Source organism: Lepidothrix coronata, unplaced genomic scaffold (genome assembly GCF_001604755.1).
Source record: "Lepidothrix coronata isolate B3197 unplaced genomic scaffold, Lepidothrix_coronata-1.0 Scaffold195, whole genome shotgun sequence".
NCBI classification, from domain to species: domain Eukaryota; kingdom Metazoa; phylum Chordata; class Aves; order Passeriformes; family Pipridae; genus Lepidothrix; species Lepidothrix coronata.
This window is the reverse complement of record NW_016690375.1, coordinates 359,915-382,768: the sequence shown is the minus strand read 5'-3', so window position 1 is coordinate 382,768 and position 22,854 is coordinate 359,915. Positions and strand designations below refer to the sequence as shown.

The following is a 22,854-nucleotide window of genomic DNA, read 5'->3' as shown; positions in this document are numbered from 1 at the left end:
CTGAATAAGTAACAAACATCATGAGTCTTTCTGTCTGATGACTGTGCAATTACCATAGACAAAATGCAACAGCAAGAAAAGTTAAGACAATTCTGCTACAGGGTGAGATAGGGAAATATGCAAAGTGAAACTGCCTCAAGAAGGGGGAGGAAATGAAGTTGAGCTTCTGGCATCCTGGGCTGTTAAGTCAGTAGCTGAAAGAACAAGGCGTTGCAGTAGCATCATCGTACTGCCTTCATATAAACCTCGCCTTGTCAGAATATATGCCAGTTTGGACTCCAAAGACCTAGGAGATGGAAATGAAACATCTAGTTGTGGATTTGGGGCACCTCACTGCTCGGCTCTTCAGAATCTTTACTGCGTTGAGATTTTACGGGTGAGAACCCTGTTCTGCAGAAACCTTACATACCTCCAGAAGGTGTGTAGTAAACAAGCAGGAAAAATGAAGTGTTAACTTTTCAACTTTACACTGGGCTTCTAGGCAGTGCTAAAGTTTCTAAAGGCTTTTGTAGATATAGTCCTTCATTAAATATTATTAATGTATTATAAATGGGATTTAAATTAATATTTGAATAATAGACATATTATTATAATTGATTTGGGGAAACTACAGCCCTTAATACTAAATGCTGTCTGCCACCGTGTGTAGTATTAAGGTCTTCACATTAGTACCTCACCTCTACCTACCTTAGGAGGGCGTGAAAAAAAGTCTTTAATTTGGTGTTGTTAAAACAAGGTTACCAAACAAGAAAAATAAATACATGTATTTTTCTAATTAAACAAGTAAGGCAACCTCTTCTTAATTTAAAAAAATATCAAAGGAAAAGCTCACAGTCAATAATTCTACCCTGGGAGAAAAGAGAGGCAGAGATTAATAAGAAATTCTGTTAGTACGTGCCTGTGTATATGAGAGTAATTACCTCCCCTAATGAAACTGGACAAAATTATGTATTTCTGCACACAGTAGACAAAAAAAATATGTTTTGCTTATTCAACTAAATTTTCTAGGGCAGTAAATTAGTACGTTCCTCAATAATGTCTGAGTAATATTTCACTATCATCTATTTTATCTTTTTCTTCCATAATATTTATTCCTGCGTATTTTCCTGTATATTGTGTAAATGTGTATATCAGGTCTATTTGTATATTTTCCTATACTGAATCAGAGGAAAGAGGCACATTTCCAATTATCCAATCCTGTTATAAAGGGTACCACTTTTTTGGCCTTGTTAAGATGGCAAAAATACACTGTGTGTGTGAATTCTCCTTTTATGCTATTCTTACAGTTTCCTGCTTCTCAAATAGCTATGGGATGAATCTGAATTTAAAGCGAAAGAGAAGATCATAGTGCAGGATACTTTATTACCTGAATATGTGTCCTAAGTTTGCTATGCCAGTAAGGAATAGGAACATCATTTCTGCATCAGGTCTTGCAGGACTCCTGCATCCCCTGGGGATGCAGAGGATCTAGCCAGGTTGGTATAAATAAATCAAGTTTTTTTAACTGTGTTGTGGTTTCAGGGTAAAAAAATCAACTGTAGTGTCTCTTTTTTTCCATGGAATGTGTCCACAGAGTTCAAGACCAGGCAGTCACCTTCCTCTTCCAGCATCAGCTGGCTATCAGGAATGGTGCTGATTCATTACCTGCTGAGCACAAAGACAGGCTGTACAGAAACCAAGATACAGATCTAAAGCATAGAGCAATTACCATCCGTGGCAGGGAGATATACTTTCTCTTCACTTCATGTTTGACCCCTGTTGATATTTCTCAGTCCAGCATGAATTTAGTACCATGTTAATGAAATATGAGGAGCACAGTTGAATTAAATCTGTTCCAATTCTTTGCACCAGCCACTCTCTTTTCAGCAGGATATTCGTAATGAATGCAAACACAGAAAACAGGATGACAGCCATGACCACCTTTTGAGTCAAACATGCTCAGATTTTACTGCCTTTCCAATCTGTCTCCTTCCTGCCCAAGGAAAAGAAAAACATTGGAAATATTTTCCTATGTGTTGGTCTGCTTGAAAGAATTTTGTTTTCTGCAGCGCTCACAGAATATTGTGAGCACTTTCCCCCCAGATAATGGACCTGAAAGCTGCTGAGCACTGACTGCTGTGCAGCAAAGCACATGTGCAGGTAAGTTGAAACATGCATCTAAGTGTTTTGCAGGATCAAGGATGGAGTTTATCAGCATTTTGCTGTATAAAGGATAACAAAGTACCAAGTCCAGAGAAGGAACATTGAAAATTCAGGTTTAGGACATTCACCCAAAAACAGTCAAAGGAATTCGATTTTGGTCAGGAGTTTGTACAACACATTAAGATGCAGATGGTTGATCTATGCATGAGAAGCAGTCCAAGGTGTTTTCCCAGAGAACAGGAAGGGGTTTTTCTGAGAGCTAATGGCAAAGAAAACCACTCTTGAGGTTTGCACCTCTTTCTACAGCATTGCAGGTGTTCGTGGCAGAGCACAGTACCGAAGTCTCAACCAACTCAGATGAAACAGGAGCTGCAACTTACTGATATTTTTAAGAGCTACAGGTTTTCCAAATGTGTGAGTACCCATTGAGACCACCAGAAAGGGAAGCATGAGCTTTCCATCCTTCTTCATTAAAAGATTTAGGCACCTCAGAGCTCTTAAAAAAACCCACTCTATTCTCTTTCTCCTTTTCCAGTTCTCTTGCTTTCAAACCCACCTGATGCTATCAATAAATAATTCTATTATGAGTACATAGGAATGGCTGTCATCCACAATTTTGGCATTTTACACATTCCTTTCATGGATTTTTTGCTAACTCTTGCTAGAACAAGAGCTGAGACAGAAATAGATAATAAACTCTCTGACTGTAGAAATTTCCTGGCACACCACTGCACATTCTATAAATTCTTGTTGAAATGTAGGGATCAAAATTAATTCAGGAATACAAACTAGCTACTTACTTTATACTCTTGGAATTTATTCACTTGCTCCAAAAGCCTGATTAGGAACCAAGGCTGTCATTTCAGGACACTGGAAGGATCAAATATATGGTGAAAATAATTAATTTTGAAGTGTGTGACCTGAAAAGAATTGCATGGTATATATACTCATATTTAACATTTAGTTTTACATTCATTTCTTCTACGTGCTAATGCATACAAATTATGACTGACTTCTAAGGCTGTAAGTCAAAAGCAGACAACCTAATAAATTATCCATCTGGTCTTCTAGGTGCCAACCTAAGTAGTAATAATAATAATAATAATAACAATAATGTAATAATAATAGCACTGAACTAAAAGGTAATCTCTAAAAATCATTGCATTTCACAGGCTTGTAAGAATATGCTACCTAAGATAAGTTAAATGTAAATGGAAGTCACCAAAAAATTTCTACTGTAGCATGTAGGAACAGCACATCATCAAAAAAAACCTGAATTAAAATAATCTATCCATATGTTCATCAGTAAAAGGAACAGAAGATGAGATGTCTACATTATTTGAAGTGGCATGCTTTATCCACACTGGTGGATGGCAGGTGGTGGCAGGTATCCCTGCACAAGAATTATAATGAAATCAGTGTGCATCTTTTTCATTTCATCAGAACTTGCCTGTCAACCTAAAATACTAGCCAGGACAAACCAAAGGTAAAAATCTGCCTAAACCAACAATTTTCTTTGACGTGTGGAAAACCAGCAACAGCAGTTTTCCGTGTTCCTGGGTATAGCAATAAAATTGTGTGAAATACCAGGAGAGCGGAGGACTTTCGTTCCACATAGATGATTTAAATATTGGCAGAACACAACTTGGCTGCTCTTTGTCACTTTTCCTGCAGGTTCACAGGCTTGTTCTTTCTGGATCCTGTGCACAGCCTGTTACCCTTACACACAGCTGTCAAGGGAAATTACTCCCCTAACATAATTTCTTGCTACTCTTGTTGTACTGAGTGTTGTGCAGTTCAGTGGCAGAACTCCAGTGGTCAAGATGTTATTGGAGCACAGTCAGAGTTCAGGTTGCAGAAGTTAATATTGGGCTAAATACCTGTCAATAATTGCTGCCCAACCCAAGAAACAGAAAGCGTGGAGATGTTGATATTCTGGCAAATACCCTTTCTGGTTTTCCTAAATAGAGACATTTAAATGGGTGCTGATATCACTTTCCTAGACAACTAGGATCTTGCTCATTCCAGGATGTCTTATCTGGTATGTCCTGATATATGAATACTAATATATAAATACAAGCATACTAGTATATGTCACTAATATACTTGCACCGTTAAATAGTCTTTTATGACATTTGATGAGGTCACATTTTCTGAAGATTCTTGCATTATTCTTAAAAGAGACTTCAAAAACTCTTTTAAATGTCTTCCATCGAAACATGTGTTTGCTCAGGTCTACATTTATCCAGCGCGGTCCAGCCATCATATGATTAAGAAGACTTCAAAATGCCTCACAGGAACAGTTTCATAGCCCTGAACTTTAGGCTTAACTACACCCAATTGGAAATGTGTTAAAAGAGTGCCTTTAAGACCTTAAATTAGCTTTTCAGCATCTAAAGGGAGCCTACAAGAGAGCTGGAGAGGGATTTTTTACAAGAGCATGTAGTGTCAGAACAAGAGGGAATGGCTTAAACTGAAAAAGAGTAGATTTAGATTACATATTAGGAAGAAATTCTTTATTGTGAGAGTGGTGGAACAAGTTGCCCAGAGAAATTGTGAATGTCCCATCCCTGGAAGTGTTTAATCCAGGTTAGGTAGGGCTTTCAACAACCTGGTCTAGTGAAAGGTGTCCCTGCCTATGGCAGGAGGGTTGGAACTAGGTGATCTTTAAGGTCCCTTCCAACCCGAACTATTCTGTGGTTCTGTGATTCTGTGAATTTGGAGGCATACTTCATGATTAATGTTTGCAAAGGTGTTAGCAGCAGCTCTATAAGCTGAGCATTCAGAGGCACTATCAACAAAATAAGTAAGCACCAGAGAGCAAAGCCTGGTCTTTCCAGTCTAGCCTTTCCCACTGCTATTCTAGTATTTTAATTCATCATCAGGAGTCCATCATAACCTCTTCTCTTTCCTCTGAGAATGGTTACCAAGAGAATGCTCCTTAATATAAACTGGAAACAAAGTATCTCTCATCTAAGAGTGTTTACCTTAGAGATAATATAATGATGAACAGTAAAACAAATGCAGTTTGAAATGCTACAAGTACCCTTGGATAGCAGGAAAGCAGCTGATATTAATGATGCTCTTTGTACAGCACCATTTCTCAGAGACTCCAATCCCTAATTGACTTCAAGAAAGTGTACATTTACACAGATCAAGAGAAGAGTACTGTGGTACAGATTTATCCTTGCTTCCTGCATTGATCAAACAGCTTGTGATGATTTGGACCTCAAGCTGACTGAGAGTGAAAAAAAATTGTTATGAAATTATATTTAAAAATTCCTTTTCTTGATTTTCAACTGCTCATGCAATTCTTTAAATAGGCAAAAATAAGCTCACCCAATTTTTCAAAATCTTGACTTAAATGTTTGAACACTGATGTTCTGATTTCACTTTCCCGGTCCGTGGTGTGAAATTACCACAGATATGTAGAAGCTCTGTTGTTTGAGAGGAAACGAAATGCATTAAGAAGAGTAAGAGGGACTTCTCTTAGACCTCAATTTCTTAGTCAGCAGCATTACCTTATCTTGGTCTGATAGTGGCTAAGAAGACCTTACTGTAGTTACAGTAAGAGAAATGTAGAAAAATTAAATTCGCCTGTCCTATTTTATATCCACTATAGCTCGTGCATTCCCATATCAAAAGATTTAACGCTCTAGATCAGCATTTTGGAAGTGCTAAATGGAGTTCATTTGACTTCTTCATTTCAGTTAGGCCTGACAGACCATTTTTTCTTGAAAGTCAACCACATAATTAGTAAACTCATTCCAGGTGGCCAGATGTATTAATAAAACCTTCTCTGAGGGACAAAACAGAGCTGCTGTTCCACTCAGTTTCAACTACCCATTGGTGGGAAGAGGCACATTGGAGCTGTGAAAAGACGGCTTGGCCACAGAGCTGGTAGAGCCTCAAGCACTGCAGTGAAAGTAAGCTGCAACTTACTTAAAACCTTTTTAGGCAAACATCCTGAAACCTTCCATTCTCACTATGCTTATCGTGTCAACAGAAATGGCAAAACTGGCATCTAATCCTGGTGGGTCAGTGCTGCAGACCAGTGGCTGTGTTCCCTACTGGGAAGGCTGACCACCTTCTCCATTACTGAGTGGGAGAGGAAGGGAACACTGTTCTTGGGAGACCTTAATGCTACACCTGAAAAGTGTGCGAGCATTTTTATTTTTCCTCCAAAGTTTGGGAAACTATGGCAACAACTGATGAAAAGCCAAAATAGTCAACTGGGTTTCAGTGAAGGTTGCAGTGACTGGTGGTGCTGTCAAGTGGGTAGGGTTTCCAGGTGCACAGTGCTAGTCTTTTTGTTGGTAGTCTAGTCTTTTTGCTGGCCTCTATCCTGTGCTGTTGGGATTGTGAGAGCCTGGGCTAAGGATGGCTCGTCTTAGGTCTTGTTCTTGTCTGTATTTTCTGTAACAGAGATAATATATAACACATTTTTAAACAAAACCAGTCTGGAAAGATTTGCAAATGGTGTTTAGAGGATCTCATTAGCAGGTCAAAATTATGCCACAACTTGGAGTAGCAGCCTGAAAAGACATGATACTATTCAACAAAAAGAGGTGATTATTCCCATCTAGGCAGAAGTTACCACTAGCATATAGCACTGGGTATAATTGGAGCATGGGGCCAGTTTTACATTGCAAGACAAATGCAAGACACAGTGAAACTGGTACAGCTGTTCCTGACTTGAGGCTGGAGGTGGGTCAGCTCTTTCAGACCAGATTTCCTTTGCTTCTAATGCCTTAGGATTTTTAGGATTTTTAGCTTTTTGTAGATTTGTAAGTAGCCATGTAGTAACTATAGATTTTTAGTATAGTTGTATTGTCTCTCACATTTTAGAATAGTAGTTAACACTTACCAAAACCTATTCCTCACTTCATATCGAATTTTCTAAATTCTTTAGGCTTGTTTAGGCTCCTTTCAAGGCAGGACTACGGTAAATACATCTTGTTTAAGAACATGTGCACCTCAAGCCAGGACAACAAGATACCATCATAGTCAAAGCAACCTTCAAGCCCAGAACCCTGGAGAGGCTCCAGAGACAAGATGTGCTGTGAAAAAGAGGAAGATGAGGAAGAAAGGGGTCTTGGGACCTCTGACTCAACTTCCGGGGAGGCATGCCACAGGGCAGATTTGGGGAGGATCTGGGTGCGGATAGTTCTCAGATCGGACCATAAATTTTGGAACCCCTGGACACGGGTACAAGCCTTTGTACTCCATGAGCCAGAAGGCCTTATTAAAAGAGCTGCTCTCTATTTTATCTGTACTAAATTTGCCTGGTGAGTTTTTTCTTCTGATTTTAGGCAACACTTCCAATGTCAACTCTTAGAAACAAGAGAAAGTGTAATGTATAGCTAGGAGAAGCCTGTTTGCATTTTCCCCCAAGGTGGCTAAATGGGCCTGTAAGCTGACACAGACACATGACTTTAGCTCTGTGCTGAATTCCAGCTTATTAGCTCTCCTGAAGACTAAATTTCTGACCAGGATACAGGCACAGTATCCCCACAGACATTAATGAGAGCAGCATAAGCATACTCAAGGGCAAAAGATAGACCTCCTGCTTTAGTACTTCCTCTAGTTTTTGTTACCCATAAAATTCCAAGGAACATGTTCATGTCAGAAGAAGAAAGAACAAATGGAATAAAGGTAATTCAATGGCTAAAACATAAGTGCTCCTAATCCTATCTCTCTGTAGCACCTGCTGCCAGCAGCAGCTGTAGGAGCTGGAGCTAGAATTTAAAGTTATATGAGTAATTTAAACAATTTATGTGCCAAAATTCATATTACTAAAATATATCCTTAGGGATGTTTCAAAAGCATAAACATTTACAATTAATGCAAGAGAAAAAAAACAAATCAGGGGGTTGAGTTTTGGATTTGGTGTTTTTTCCTTTATAAAGACCTTTATAATTGTGGATAAATTGGATAATTTTGCCTGCAATGAGGGAATGCATCAGGCTGGTTTTTTTAACCTTCACAAAATTATTTCTCATCAGACACTGAGTGAAACAACTGTGAAACAACAAGCAAAAACTGGTACTGCTGAGGGAGAGGTGAATCTCACTTGGCATTTTATCTGACCCTCACAACAATATATCTAAGTGATTCACATTCTTTAATACATTTATACTCATAATGAACCTTTAAGATAAAAGACAATCTCTCTGTCTTATGGAAATGTACTACAGCATAGTTAAGATATCTCTCACATTTACTAGACAGGAGCCTGCTCTGGATTTACTCATTATATCGTCCTAATAACTTGATAGACTAGGTATACCCACCCTAATTAAAGCATTCCTTCTGCAAAGAATTACTCAGGCATCACTGAAAGGCAGAATTGCATGGACAATCATATGACTAAGAAATAAACTGCTTTTTTACATCACTGAACTCTCATTGTTCTGCTATGCCTGTAAAAAGCAACACTTTGGCTTTGCAGACCAAAAATACCATGCCTTTTTCTGGCTAATGGTAAAATCATAGGAAAGGGGAAAATCTGCCTTTATAACATCAACCTTATGTTCGTCCTGTGAGAACTGTGACCACCAAATGCAATTCAAGCAACAGTGTTAGAATAGAGCATAGCATCTATTCTATTATCAGAGGACAAATATTTTCATGTAAACTCTAGTTGTTTACAATCCCCTGCAAAGTCACCAGAACAGAATCTGCTACAAGCAGATTTTCTATTTTACAGTGACACCTGCAGTGTTGAGAGGAAAGTGCCACTAGCAAGAGCAGTGCTGTTCAGTTGTTTTGTATTAAGACACATGCTGATTAGCTTTCAGGGCATCCTGTGAAGAAGCACAACACGATGTCAGGCTTGGAAGACATTTTCCAAAGAGCACAGGTCCACCACAAGCTCATCTATAGGCTTGATTAAGAGCAGGGGTTGATTAGCTGGTGTTACTAAGGAAGCCAGGATTTTTACTCCCCACTCACTGTGGCAGGGGGAAATCACATCTCCTTTTGAAGCAGTGGTAGCTTCCAAGCCTTACTTGGATTTCAGCCTTCAGATATTTAATTAGAGTTACAGAATCACATAATGGGTAAGGCTGGAAGAGACCATCTAGTCCAACCTCTAGAGTGTCCTCTAGAGCACAGCCTAACCAAATTCAGCTGGCAGCTCTTGTTATAAAGCAAAACCAGGACTGAGTTTGTTTCTGAAGTTTATTGCCAAGTCTGTGGCAAACTGTCCCTCTCCACAGACAGGTATGATTCAAAATATGTTTGCATATTTTCCCCCAGTTGTAAATGTGCCATTCATATTGAAACTACTGAGCTGCTGTGGGTAATCTTGTAAGATAAATGCAACTGCTGCTAAAAGAAATGGTTCATGCTGTATTCTCACTAATACTATATTTGGTTATATTTTCCGGTCTTTAACCATCAATGTGACCATTAACAGAGAAACAACTCTTAAAAAGATTCAGGTGTATGCAACAGTAGTCGGACTTCAGTAACTCATAGACATTTAAAGGTACAGACTGCTACTAGTAATGACGAGTTCCTCCAAGATAAGGGAATGTTTCTTGGAAGAAGATATGTAAACAAAATTTCTTGCATGTTCAAAAAGGAGTGGGACTTCCCAGAAGGAACTGATGACCACATTTCATGCTTGTTAAAATGTATGCCTAAAGACTTTTGCTTACATATATATCTTAATGAGCTTTCTGTGCAGAGAGGTAGAAATATATGGACATATATATTGGAATAGGAAAGAGGATTTTTTTTACCTCTAGTTTTGATATTCCTCTTGGAAGTGGACGAATGAGACAAGGCTTGGAAGATAAAGACTGGAAGTGAGTAAACCTAAGATAGAACCTTATATAGCTACAAAACACTAAAGAAATAAACATATATTTGCAGAGATTTGCTTTCACTACTTCCATGTTCCTGTTTCTGATGGGAGGGCAATCCAAGGCACATGGATGTGTCTCAGGTGAAGCATGCTACAATTTACGGACAACAAAAGTTCCACCCTCATCTCTGCAACTGCACCGATGCCTTGGGAAAATTGTAGATCTATGTGAGGGCACAGACATTTTTTTTTCCTCTGCTCACCTCTAACTAAGGGATGTTTTTCTTTTACACTGCCTGTGCTGCACCTTTAAGGTCTTAATCCATCTCTGGAAAGTCCTGTTTGGTGTAGTGATCCAGTGCCCTGTATGCAGAGACGCTCATGACAGAGGAGCCTCGCCGTTCCCAGCTGTCTGCAAAGGATCCACATGTCATGCTAGTTTTTCATCTGCCAAACAGACTGATTTACATGAATACAAAGAGAGCATATGGTAAGAGAACAGCTACAAGGTAATCCTGTTAAAAGATGTACTCTTTCTGGGGAAAACTGGATTGTTCCAGCTGAGAAGCTAAGCCTGCTCTTGTTAGTGGGAGTAAGTTCTGGCCCATTTCTCTTTTGTTATTCCCCTACACGTTGTTTGTGTTCAGCCACAGTCTATAGGGGGAAGCGGGTTTGGAGCCATGACTAAGCGATACTTGGGAGTGTGTCTGTACAATTATATTCCAACCATGTTATTTGATTTAAGTACCAGACCTGTGTTAAGGGTATGCATGGGTATGCCTCTACTAGAGGGCCACAATCCAGTACGTGATGACAACTGAAATAGAGAGATAACAATCCTAAAATCCTCTGGAGAGATCAGTACATCAAAACAGATGTTTCAGGCCACAACATGCAATTTACATTGTGCAGCTGCCCAAATTTCTCTCAAGGGGCAGTCTTGTTCTTTAATCCTCATGTTGTTGCTGTAACTATTCCTTCCTGTGATTTTCTTCTACAAGGCAAGTCACAAAGCAGTAGAGACTCATATAATCCAATGGAGGTTTGACTGAGGGGATAGGTCATAGATGGGGATTTGGGAAGCTTGGCCATGATTCCGGGCTTTACTGGCAAGCTTTTCATTGCATTGGATAATGCCTTTTTTGCTGCTGCTTGCCCCTCCTTTATCTCCATTGTCTGTTTAGCCTAAAAGCCCTAGAATCAAATGATGTCTTGCATATTTGTACAACCCTCAGCATGCTGCAGCCCTTATCTCCATGTTGTGCAATTCTCTACTGACCATAGTGTTCATTGCTTGCCTGCAAGAACTTTCTGAGAGCATTTTGGACAAATGCCTACTTGTACAAGGTGTTAAAGGGCCTGGTTTAATAGCACTTTGTAAGAATTTTCCCGGGTTTCCTACAGAAAAAATATAGCAATTCTTGTCTAAAATTTGATTAGCATTCAAAACTGTACTCTAAGTAGGGCAGCATCCACATGTCCTGCAATTAGGTCTGTCTGATGATTCCGACCATACATTTTCTGTGTGACTGAAAGAATGAATCCCTTAACCTTTTTACATTGACCAATCAGCCCAGAAATCCTTCCCACCTTGTGTCTCCACTGCCATAACTTCCATAGGCTATCCCCTACATGACCATTGTGTTGTCTTTGACTATTCTATTTTGCATTATTATTATCATCATCATTATTATTACTTTCTTTATAGCATTCCACATTTACCCAGATACTTTTACACATTTTAAATTCTTATTCTGTCATATACAGTCCCTCTATTCCATATATTGTTCTTTCACAGAACATAAGGTAATTTTGATAAATATATCATATATCAAAATGTGTATATATTTATTATCCTTATCTACTAATTTGACTTTCAAGTCAGTGGTGCCATTTCTTACCAGGCATTGACAGAACCTGCTTTTCTAGTCTACTCTAGTGAATAAGCACAACTGTCTTTGGCTTGGGGAAGGCAGAAATAGCTACAGTCGGAGGATCTGTATCACCTTTTTCAGGTCTGAATTCAGCTGAATGTGTATAAACCATCAGCCCTTTCATTCTGAAATGATAGTGGTTGGACTACTTGCCTAATCTAGTCCTTTATAACTTAAAGCATGCTCTGTTTTATTCTGTATATCTCAGATACTACAGAATTAGAATAAAATGTAAAACCTTTGCAAGTGCTTAAGCAGTGTGTAACTTATTCCCAGAAACAATTATTTCTGTGGAGGCTGAGGTGTGTAACCAGGCAGTTTGAGAGGACAAGGGACAAAGGACAAAACAAATCATTCATTCTGAGTACATTGTGGAAGTCCAAGAAGGAAAGAAAATGCAGTGAAAGCTCATTTCACCCCTGCATACTGTATGTTCCTACATGCTCAAGACATGGATAAAAAGACAGATGGGAAGTGACTGACTTCTAAGAGTTGCTCAGCAAGCTAATGACAGTCAGAAACAGACCTTGGCCCAGTGCCCAGGAAACACAGGCACAGTGGGGCTGTCTGCACCTCAAGAGCAAGCCTGTGAGACCCTGACCTTAGATGCAGGAGAAAGTAAATTCCTTCTGATTCTGAAAGATCATCTTCTTTTTTGAAAGTGTGACATGGAAGACCTCTCTAGATTTGCTGTGAACTTGGTAATCAAACAGAGAAGCAGTGTGTCATTGGTGCAGTGACACGTAGACTAAAAATTCAAGATCATCAACAGTGAAGCAAAGGTAAAGCTGTTTCTTTGTTCCATAAATATCAAACAAGATATAACCTCTGAAGAGTTTTTCCAGTCTGGTCTAATGGAAGGTGACCCTGCCCATGGCAGGAGGTTTGGAGCTAGATGATCTTTAAGGTCTCTTCCAAACAAAACCATTCTATGGTTCTATGATTCCATAATCTTTCATTTCAGAATTACTTTTTTTCCAAAACATGGACAATTCAGGTTCAGCCATGTATTTGTTTCTATAACAGGAATGCCTGCAATTTCTCAAATAAAGATGCCATCAGTGATCTTCAGTTGGTGCAGATCAGTACAACTCCATTGAAGTTCTGGGAGTTCACGTCGGGAAAGAAAGGGCACTGCTTATTTTGGCTTGTGCCATAGCTACAACAGAGCTGAGATTTCTAAATTGTTGCACCACAGGAGACCAGACAACTTCAAGCTGCTACTGTTAGTTTTTCTTGTGAAATTTAAACCTGCTTAATAATATTCCCCTTGATATTTAACTTCTGGAGACACTATGTCTGAGGTTACCAGCTGAAGAGCCAAGTGTAAGGACAATTTTTCTTTGTTACCTTGGGACTTCCATTTTCAGCATTTCAGCCTCTAACAATAAAGCAAATATTTTCAATACCAGTAGTCAAGAAGGTTTAAAACTTTCAGTAAAGCCCACTTAAACTTCCAGTAAATACCATTTCAAGTGAGAGATGATGTTTTAAATTCTCTCTTATTTTATTTGCACCAACTGTCCCTAGCTCACCATCAGCTAGAGCTTGCTAAAGCTTGCAGCTGGTATCCTTTGAAAACTTCTCAGAAAGCAGAGTAAAGCTTTCCAAGAGGTCCCCCCCCAACACCTGCTAATTTAAAAGCACGTAATAATACATTGTTAATGGATTACTTCCTGTAGCAATAACACTTTTCACTCTTTTTTTGTTTGTTTGTTTGGGTGTTTCTTTGTTTTTGTTTCCAAACAGTGCGACATGATGGTTGACAACAAACATCACACTCTGAAGTCACTTAATAGCAGTCACCTCCTGCCAGAAGAGACCGAGCAGCAGACATCAAAAGTGGAGAAAAGTCAAAAAGAAAGTAAGCTGTAGAAGCAACATATGATCATTTAAAATTGATGAGAACCTGAGAAATTCCTTTATTTTTTCCCAGAGGAAAAAGGATAGACTTAGTTTTTTCTATTAATTTATGGCTCACCTCTCTGATTGTCAGAATCACATAGGGATTAGGATGCATAAAGGAATTTCGGAGGCTGAGAGCACAGCGTTACTCAGGTAATGCAAAGGAAAGCCATAAGCAACCCATCAGCTCTGGATGGTTGTCAGTCAGAGGAGACAGATATGTACCAGGACAGGCATATTGGGCAGGATAGAGCTGAGAATGTCAGGCTGAGCTGGCCAGTTCACGGGGTAATTGAAACCTGAGGTGTTGTTGAGCAGGAAAGGAATGAAGGCAATATTTTGCATCAACATTTTTAAAGATTAAATAACCACTTTTAGTCAATAGCAACATTCACCCACCAGATACTCTGTGTCTCTGTTTGTAGGCCACTGCTTCCATTTCATGGTAATTAGAATTAGTGTGCTCTGTAATTACCTCACAACAAAAGCCATGAAGTCTATCTCTGCCTGTAAGTCACTGGTAGCTGAATATTACAGAGGTCTTCTTTGTGATGCTGTATATGACAAAGCAAAAATAAATAAAAAGGTTTAGCCCTTCTTTCATGTAGTAACAGGTATCTATGTCAGCAGCAGCCTGGTATTTTGGTAGAGGTGTGCCCTTGTTACTGTGAATCACACTTGGATGGAAACTGAAGCAGTAAAGAAAACCATAGTCATCACACTAAAACAGTTAAGGCAGCACATTTTAAAGACATTTAGTATAACTCCAGCAAATGTGCTATGTTGGAACAGGAACACCAGACACAGGGACTGCCAGAAGTGTTTTTTGGCCCAGGAGCGAGTTCGCTGCTTGGCTTCACCAGCAGTGACCCTGAGCCAGGAGCTATTTGGAGAGACACGGAAAAATGCCTCTCAAATTCCTCTAGATGGCACAGCATCTTGACAAATCTGGGAATGAAGGTGCTTGGCAAACAGCAGGAGCCAGACAGCCTCCACTTGTCTCCTGAGAATGGCTTTTCCTGCTGAATTGTGGCTAATTGTTCTAATTCCACTGATAGAATGGAGCTCTTTCTTAAAGCAAGGTAGGCTTTTGTGCCCAAAGTCTTGCTTTCCCCATCAGCCTCCCAGGGCACTTGGGCTTTGTCAGCTCTGGACACCCATGCAGGGATGGAGCACATCCCACTGGAGGTTATGCCTTATGTAAAGATGGAAATTCTTCTTACTCTGTAGCATGCTATGCTTAGGATTTAGCAATGAGCTGCTGTTCAATTGAATCCCTTGCTCTCTAATAACGGAAATTTTTTCCATGAGAAAACAGTTTTCATGAAGCCACTAAGTGGCATTGCTGGCCTGTAACAGTAGATCTGAGAGAGACACACAGAATGGTTTCTACAGAGCTACAAACCACGTTGCTCCTTGAGTTACTAGAGGAAAGCAGTCTGATCAAGCATATCCAGCTTTCAGTAACAGGACCTCTCCGTGCCAAATTCACTTGCAATAGTTTACTCATCTGTTGAGTCCCATCTCTTTCTTCTGAAGCTTCTGTCTCATTTTTAGGAGTGGATCGTGAATTGCTTTAACTCTCACATTGTGAGGACAGAAGAGCTGTGTCTTTTTAACCCCAGCTGAGGATGGATCCTGACACCAGAATTTCTTGGATTTATTACTAACCCTGGCTGGTACATCTGGTGCTCAATCCCAGTAAACAAGCAACTTCTTTTATCTCCTAGAAAAGTCAGACTGTTCCTAATTAAGCAGTTAGCAATTATATATTTGCCCCCAGGCTCTCCGCCTTCCCAAATATTCTGTTTATATTTAAAAACTCAGTAACATGGGGGCAGGACCTAGTCCGTACAGAACTAAATTATGCCCACACTGACACAGAGCAAAGGAGATTTACAGAAGGCTTGAGATATACACCAAAGGGGAAAGTACATTTCCCTTGACCACACAGCACTCATCAAAAGATAATGAATATACAAATGACTTTTGACATGCACAGAAAGTTGTAGGCCCAGATTGCACTGTCCATACTCAAGCAGTGTTTCGCCCCTCAAAGTCATCTTGGCCACTTCGTTGGTCCGGGAACGTGCATAAATACAAATGAGCAAAGTGTTCTTCACCAAGGCCACTGCTGTTCTTTAACATGCAAAAGATCATTTCTAGAACACCTTGCTTGAAGCATATAGAGGATCTTAATGCAAAGTATTTTTAGATGCAATATTTCTCTAGGCACAATGACCCTGGAATCAAAACCAAGCAGAGGTTGTTAATTCATGATTGCACTGGCTTCCTTGTGAGTGGCAGCTTGTTAAGGTAGAGAGACTTTATGCATGAGCTGAAGTGTGAACCAAGATCATCATGCTGATTGTTTCTAGCTTACACTGTTCGCTTATTTTGCACTAGATGTGCTGCTATACTAGCACAAAGAAAATAAAGAAATACATGGTAGGCAGGAGAACAGTGACTAACCAAAGAGTCTGTTTACTTTGAGTGGTTGCAGTTTTTGAAGACTCTCAAGTTTTATTGCACATAGTTCTCCCTCTGGATCAAAATCATATTACCATTTGTGTTTACAGCTTGTAAGCTAAAGCAGTCATGTATTTTCCTGTATGGTCTATTGCTGTCTGGTTGTAGAGAGCTCCATCTGCTGCAGCTTTTTCCTTACACCACATAATGATGGTGTATTAATAATCAGAAAGCAGCTATGATCTGTCATTCCAGGCACCACCTGTTTTCAATCACATATAGGGAGATTTTGTTTAAAATAAGTAATTTAAATACTCATCTTTGCACTCTGCACCCATCAAAGTCCCTTCTCTTTGACCTTCTTTCTCAAGGTGCCTAAAAAAGAAGGAAGATCTTCTAGTACTTAAAGGGGGCTTATTAAAAAGAGGGAGAGTGACTTTCTATGTGGGTAGATAGCACCAGGACAAGGCAGAACAATTTTAAACTAGAAGAGGAGAGATTTAGATTAGGTGTTAGGAGGAAATTCATAACTGTGAGGGTGGTGAGACACTGGAGCAGGTTGCCCAGAGAAGTCGTGAATGCCCCAACCCTGGAAGTGTTCAAGGCCAGGTTGGATGGGGCTTTGAGCAACCTGGTCTAGTGGAACACATCCCTGCCCATGGCAGCAGGGTTGGAACTAGATGATCTTTAAGGCCCCTTCCAAACCAACCATTCTCTGATTCTATGATTTCTGAATCAGGATTTTCAGCAAAACTGCACCAGCCTTATTAGCAGCAGAGAGGTTTTTGAGGAAAAGCGTATGTGTTTGCAAAGTTTAACTATGTCATCGTCCTACTGTGTATGCTCCTGCTTTCTGTACAGTATCCCCAGTAATTCTGAGAAGTGAGGAACATCGTGACTTCACTGGCACGATTTGTTTTGCATCCATAGTTGCCCAGGCTGCATGTACGAAGTTGGTCCTATGGCTTTGGAGAGTTCAGCCTGCCGCCTCTCTGGGTTATTAGAGGGACTCGGGGATTTAAAAACAACACTACTGTCAGAAAGCTTTGCACCTGTTATTGCCGTAAGTAACAGCTCATGTCACCCAGGCAGGCCAGCAAACACTGCAGCAGCCATGTCATGGACTGAATCAGCCCATGTCAGGCTCTGGTGAGCAAACAGATGGTTTTCAAGCCTCATTTATCCCTACTTGCTAGTCTTCCACTACGCACAGCTCAAAGAGATCACACAGCTGGCACTCAGTGGTTTTATTCAGAAAGGAGCTAAGCACAGTGACACAGCACTGTGTATTCCCTCTGCCTCCATTCTGAAGGCAGTGGGCATCAAGAGAGCTCTGTACCTGTCAGGGTTAAGTCATTAATGCCATTTACTTGGAAGGGCTAAGTCATTAATGCTTGTAAAAACAGTGGAAAGGAAAACAAGGTGGACATATCCATGCTGCTTTGGCATAACTTTAACTAGAAAGAAAGTGATGCTAAACTGTTGAAAATGTTACTAGCAAAGCAGTTGAGAAGGGGGGTGTCTATTTTGTGTATCACCTCATTCTTACCTGGTCTTTAGCAGTACCATAATAAAATGGATGAATAATTAAAACTATGTCCCAATACACAATTATCATTTAAATCCTATGCTAATCCTAGCAGTACACTCTCTTGTACCTGAGAGGAAAGGGCGGGAATAAAAACCAGACCTGGCTCCAAGCTAAACAAGTGTCTCCTCTGGAAAGGTAATTAACAGCTGGTCTCCATGGAGCCTTTATCACAAAATCAATAGAAGTCAGTTCTGATTTGCCTTGTTCTTCTTTACTTTGTGCTGCTTTCACTGTTTATAAAAATGTTTGTAGGTTTGGCTGTTGGACTCTCATTGGAAAAATGAGGCTAAGAGGGTTGTGTCAACTGAGGTGCATGAAATCATGTAAGTTTGCCTTGTTCAGAGAGGTTTTGACAAATCTTAATTTCAGGATTTCACTCTACCTGCACTTTCCTGAGCTTCCTATGGCAAGCTGGCATTTTTATCTTCTTGTGCCATTACAGAAGCCATATCAGAATTCTGACTTTCCGTTGATTTTATACTCAGTAATATGACTCGGGACTTTTTTTAAGACTACTGTGACAGCAGCTGTCCTAAACACAAGAAAATGTAGGAATAAAACCAGTGTTAAAGTGGAAGATGGAGCTGTTTCTATAGTTGTGCACGCAGATGAGGCTCCCTCTAGGATCATCTGGAAAGGCTTTAGGAACCTGGAGTGAATTCAAAGAATCACAAATAATTAAACTTAATCACAGCTCAATATACATATTTTATCAAAATGGGAGAGAGGAGATGGACATTTATTGAAATGGGGATATCCTTGCAAGAGAGGAATTGCACAAGGTTAACAGACTCTGTCAAATGAGTGTTCAACCCAGATCAGACAGTCTTCTAGAAATCTTATCACGGATAACATAAAACCTGTTTGGCCTCATGCAGAAATCTCTGGATAACGCTCTAACCAGTGTCACAAAGCACGTTAGACTAGGTGAATACAGTGTTTTATTCTGACCTTAAATCACATGAGCATTTGATTTTCCAGCTGCCTGGTATGGTCAGCATGGCTCACAGCTCTCTTTTTATATATCTTCAGAAAAAATAAGACTCTGTCTCAGACAGCTTGCACTAAGTCCACAAAGGATTCAGAAATTAAGTCTGACTTACCATACCTTTCCAGATCAGCTAATGATCTATATCTTGTTCCCTTTCTCGCTACCCTTTTTTTGGTTTTTCTCATTTACCCTGACCTTCAGAGCTGTAATAAGAAGGAACCTGAAAGTGGAATATGTTCCCTTATCTGTTGGCTCTGTCCCAAGATACAGCAGAGCTGCCTGGGAACACAGGCTTTATGTGATACCAGGGTGTTAAATATTTATTATATAATGTGTAACCTACACACCTTCTTTCCTTCACATCCCCCTTTCCACCTTTTTTTCACCCCTAATATACTTGCTTGGCTACAAACAGGAAATCGTAACTTAAAGCAAGCCCTGCTGCTCTTCGTGTAATTGGCAGGGAACAAACTGTTGTCAATAACAAACCAGAAGGATATCAGGAGGACTTTTTTTTTCACATAAGCAGTGTACAGTGCACAGGACTTTTTTCCTATGGATTCTGTATCAGTTTTTCCCCTTACCATTTACAATAAAATGAGGAAATGAGATTAAAATTTCAATACTGAAAGCACACTGGCCATTTAGGTTATACTTTGTTTAGTAGTGCTTCATGTTTACTTTGCCGATATAACCTTTCCAGATATTATCCCCTTCTGGTACGATAAATAAATATGATCTTTAAAATAGAAGCTTTACATCACTGCATATGTAATAGGTCTGAAAACATGGACACTTTGTAATCACTATATAGCCATTTGTAGGTATTGAGCTGCCTGTCAAGTTGTGAGCTTTCATATGTGCAGAAAGATAAAGAGTGAGATGAAGAATGAGAACTTGTTGACCCAAATACTCTCTGTAAAACCACCATCTGCAAGGACTGCGAGGAACAAAAGTTCTCTAAAAGAAATGTTGGATTTCTCTTTGAAGTTCACGTACTTTTTGATCTTCTTTCTGCTCTCAAAATAAAAAAATTAAAAAAAGAACAATTCCAGAAACAATAGAGAAAGCAAATGCACCTATTTCTAGACATATTTTTAGCTTTTTGAGGAAAAAATAGCAGCTGATCCAAGCTGGTCATGAATAACAATTTCTAGGTCAGGGTCCAACCTGCCACCATACTAGAGAACATTGGAAGCTGAGACTAAGACTCACAAGGACAAATCAGTTGTCTCCTTTTACCACTTACCCTTGATTCCAGGGGTTTCCATCCCAGCACTGTCGGTCAGGGGTTTTAATTTTGAGAAATAGAAAATATCAACAAATTAGACCACATGTCTTCTAAAGTCAGTAAAAAAAAGATACCTAAGTAAGTCAGTGCAGCCAAGCTCTCACAATGCAAAAAATGAGTTGAAATGGCCATTCCTCTTTCATCTCTGTAAGTCACAGCGGATTTTTATAAGTTCATCTCCAAGCATGCAATTCTGCAAGATCTGAAAGCTTTTCTATGTTCTCAGATGACTCTTTAGCTCTTAATAATAGGTAAATGTATCCTACAGAATTAGAGGCACAACACTAGAACAGTCACAACCCTCTGTTTTGCAGAGCAAGTATCTTTGGCTAAGCAGGTGGTGGCTTCTAAAGGTACTGAGTATATAGCTAATTTTTCTCACTTTGCTGGCCAAACTGCCAAATGGCTATTGAGATGAAAGAATATTAGCAAGAAATGTAGCCTAACAGAAAGACTGAGCCAAGTGATCTGCAGATCTCATACGCAGAGAAAAGTTTTTATATTTATTCTTGCTTGCCATGATAAGGAGCTACTCCCTATACTTTAACTGTATGAAGTAATAAAATGAATTTTCATGTAATGTAAAGGATATCTTCTTTTCTACTGAAATTACTCTCTCTACTCTTTTCCTAGTGCAATAGTCATTTGTGTTCTGTTTCACACCAAGCTCTAAGAAGAAGATGCTCCTTTAGAAGAGGCAGGAGCATAAACTGAAAATATTCTTATGCTATCCCCACCATTGAATGAATTTCCACTGTCCTTCCCACACCGAGAGCACCCATAGGACCAGGGGCTGAGGAGCATCCCTGAATCCAGCAGGGCCAAGATGGGGTCACTGCTGGTCTCAGAAGCCCCAGCCAAACCCTATGAATCCAGCTCCAGTGGCAGACTGGCTAGAAGGCAGACTGAATTTTAATTTCTCTTTTTTTTGCTGTGTCATCTTTCATAGCACAGCAGGGCCTCAGGAGGAAGGTGCTGTCCCTAGGAGAAGAGCAAACCTCCTCCCAACCCTGTTGTGAAATGCTGGCAGAGGAACAGCTGAACACCTGAAATCTTCAAGACTTCAGAGACTTGAAATAAGGATCTAAATTGTTAGATTTTCACCAGTTTGAAAAAAAAAATAAATTTAATTTTAATTGCTGTTTACTAGGGTTAAATTTAAGACAGTCTCCTAAGAGTTTTCAGCAGAAGACTAATAAAAACGGAGGAGGACAATTAAGGAAGGGTTTCATTTTTTTTTTTTTTTTTTTTTGAGGGCGGGGAATTGGTGGGATTTCTTTAGCCACTGAAAGGCTACAGTGTTCCTCAGGCTGAAGGTGTAGGGATGAGAAAAAACCAAAGAAACGGGCAAGAAGTCATTGACTTCCGAAATGTGAAGTGTTTGGCTGCAACATTGGTTTCAGATACTACTCTCATTGAGATGCCAAGCAAAACTGTAGCTGACAAGGGTAAAAACTAGTTCTGTTTATTACTCTAAGAAGTCATTTAAAAAGTCATTTTTTTTATCCTGTTATTTTGAAAGAATAGTCTTTGATCCAGGCCACAGAGTAGTTTCTCCACTTGATTTTGGGATGTCACTGCTGCCATGCAAACAGGCATAGCAAAGGGCGTATTTCCTGATAGGATTGTTCCTGAGCTTTTAAAGAAAAGGTCTCAAACTTTACAACAGAATCTGCATGACCCACACAAAGTTCCACCAAAAAAAAGACCAGCTTCCACTTTAGGGTTTCTTTCTTCAGCATCTGTTAATCTAACACACAGTGTTGTTAAAGGCTATCACAACTGAATTTGCCTGTTTGTGGCAGAAGGGAGAAAGATTCACCTGAAGACAAAATCCAATTAGGGAACTGGAACAGGGGAGCAGGGAGGAGGGGCTTCATTCAGATGGTTCCTAAGCTGCCTCCGTTTCTACCTTTTTCTAGCAGTGGGAGCACAATGAGAAGCACCCACTTAGTTGTTTTCAGGGCAGCAGCTAACTGGCTACTAGTTTGAATTTACTCAACCAAAATAAGAGGTCAACAGTCTACCATTCTTCCTCTGTTCCATTGTACCTACTTTGCTGAGCTGGTCTTGTTATGCCACATCAGGGGTGCACATCAAAGTCTAATTGTATTTTCTTTTCTCTCCCTTCCCCTAAGCATTGATGAAGCTTCTTGAAGGTGAGTTGACGTTTTACAGTCAATCATAGAATTGTCCTAAATGGAATGGGGTTTTTTTGTATGTCTTTTCCAAGAAGCTCAAGCAGCAGGGATTGAAACCGCACTTAGCAAAAGGCAAAGGACAGTGCTAAAGCCTCTGACCAGTGTCTTAGAGAATGAATCCAATCTCTGTTTGATAGCCACTATCAAACACAGTGGAAAATCCCTGCAATCAAAGTTTTGGATGAATATGTATGCAGAAAAGGACTTTAATTTGGTGACATTTTCTGTAATTTTAATTGATTAGTGCTAGATTATTGTTACATGGACACTGGAGTTGCAGAGATCCTTGTATTCAGTTTCTGAGAGTTAAAAAGCGAACAGCATTTCTTGGGCCTTTGGATGTTATCGACCAGGCCCTTAAAAATTGATCTCTTTTGAACCTGGACAATATAACCCCATTTTCAAGTTACCTTAACTCAGGAGGGAGATGATGACAACTTCTAAGGAGACACTGCTTCGAGTCTTTTTATACTTTCCAAGGACTGCTCTTAACAATACTCATTTGATAGAAACTGCC

General features: G+C 39.7%; 1 long non-coding RNA gene across 1 annotated transcript; it reads left to right on the top strand.

The window, feature by feature from the left end:
• The first annotated feature begins 10,389 nt into the window (after positions 1 to 10,389).
• LOC108505555 lies at positions 10,390 to 18,139 on the top strand. Its single transcript, XR_001877563.1, has 3 exons — positions 10,390 to 10,445; positions 13,639 to 13,753; positions 18,107 to 18,139. It is a non-coding gene; the product is annotated as an uncharacterized LOC108505555 (long non-coding RNA).
• The last annotated feature ends 4,715 nt before the right edge of the window (positions 18,140 to 22,854 follow it).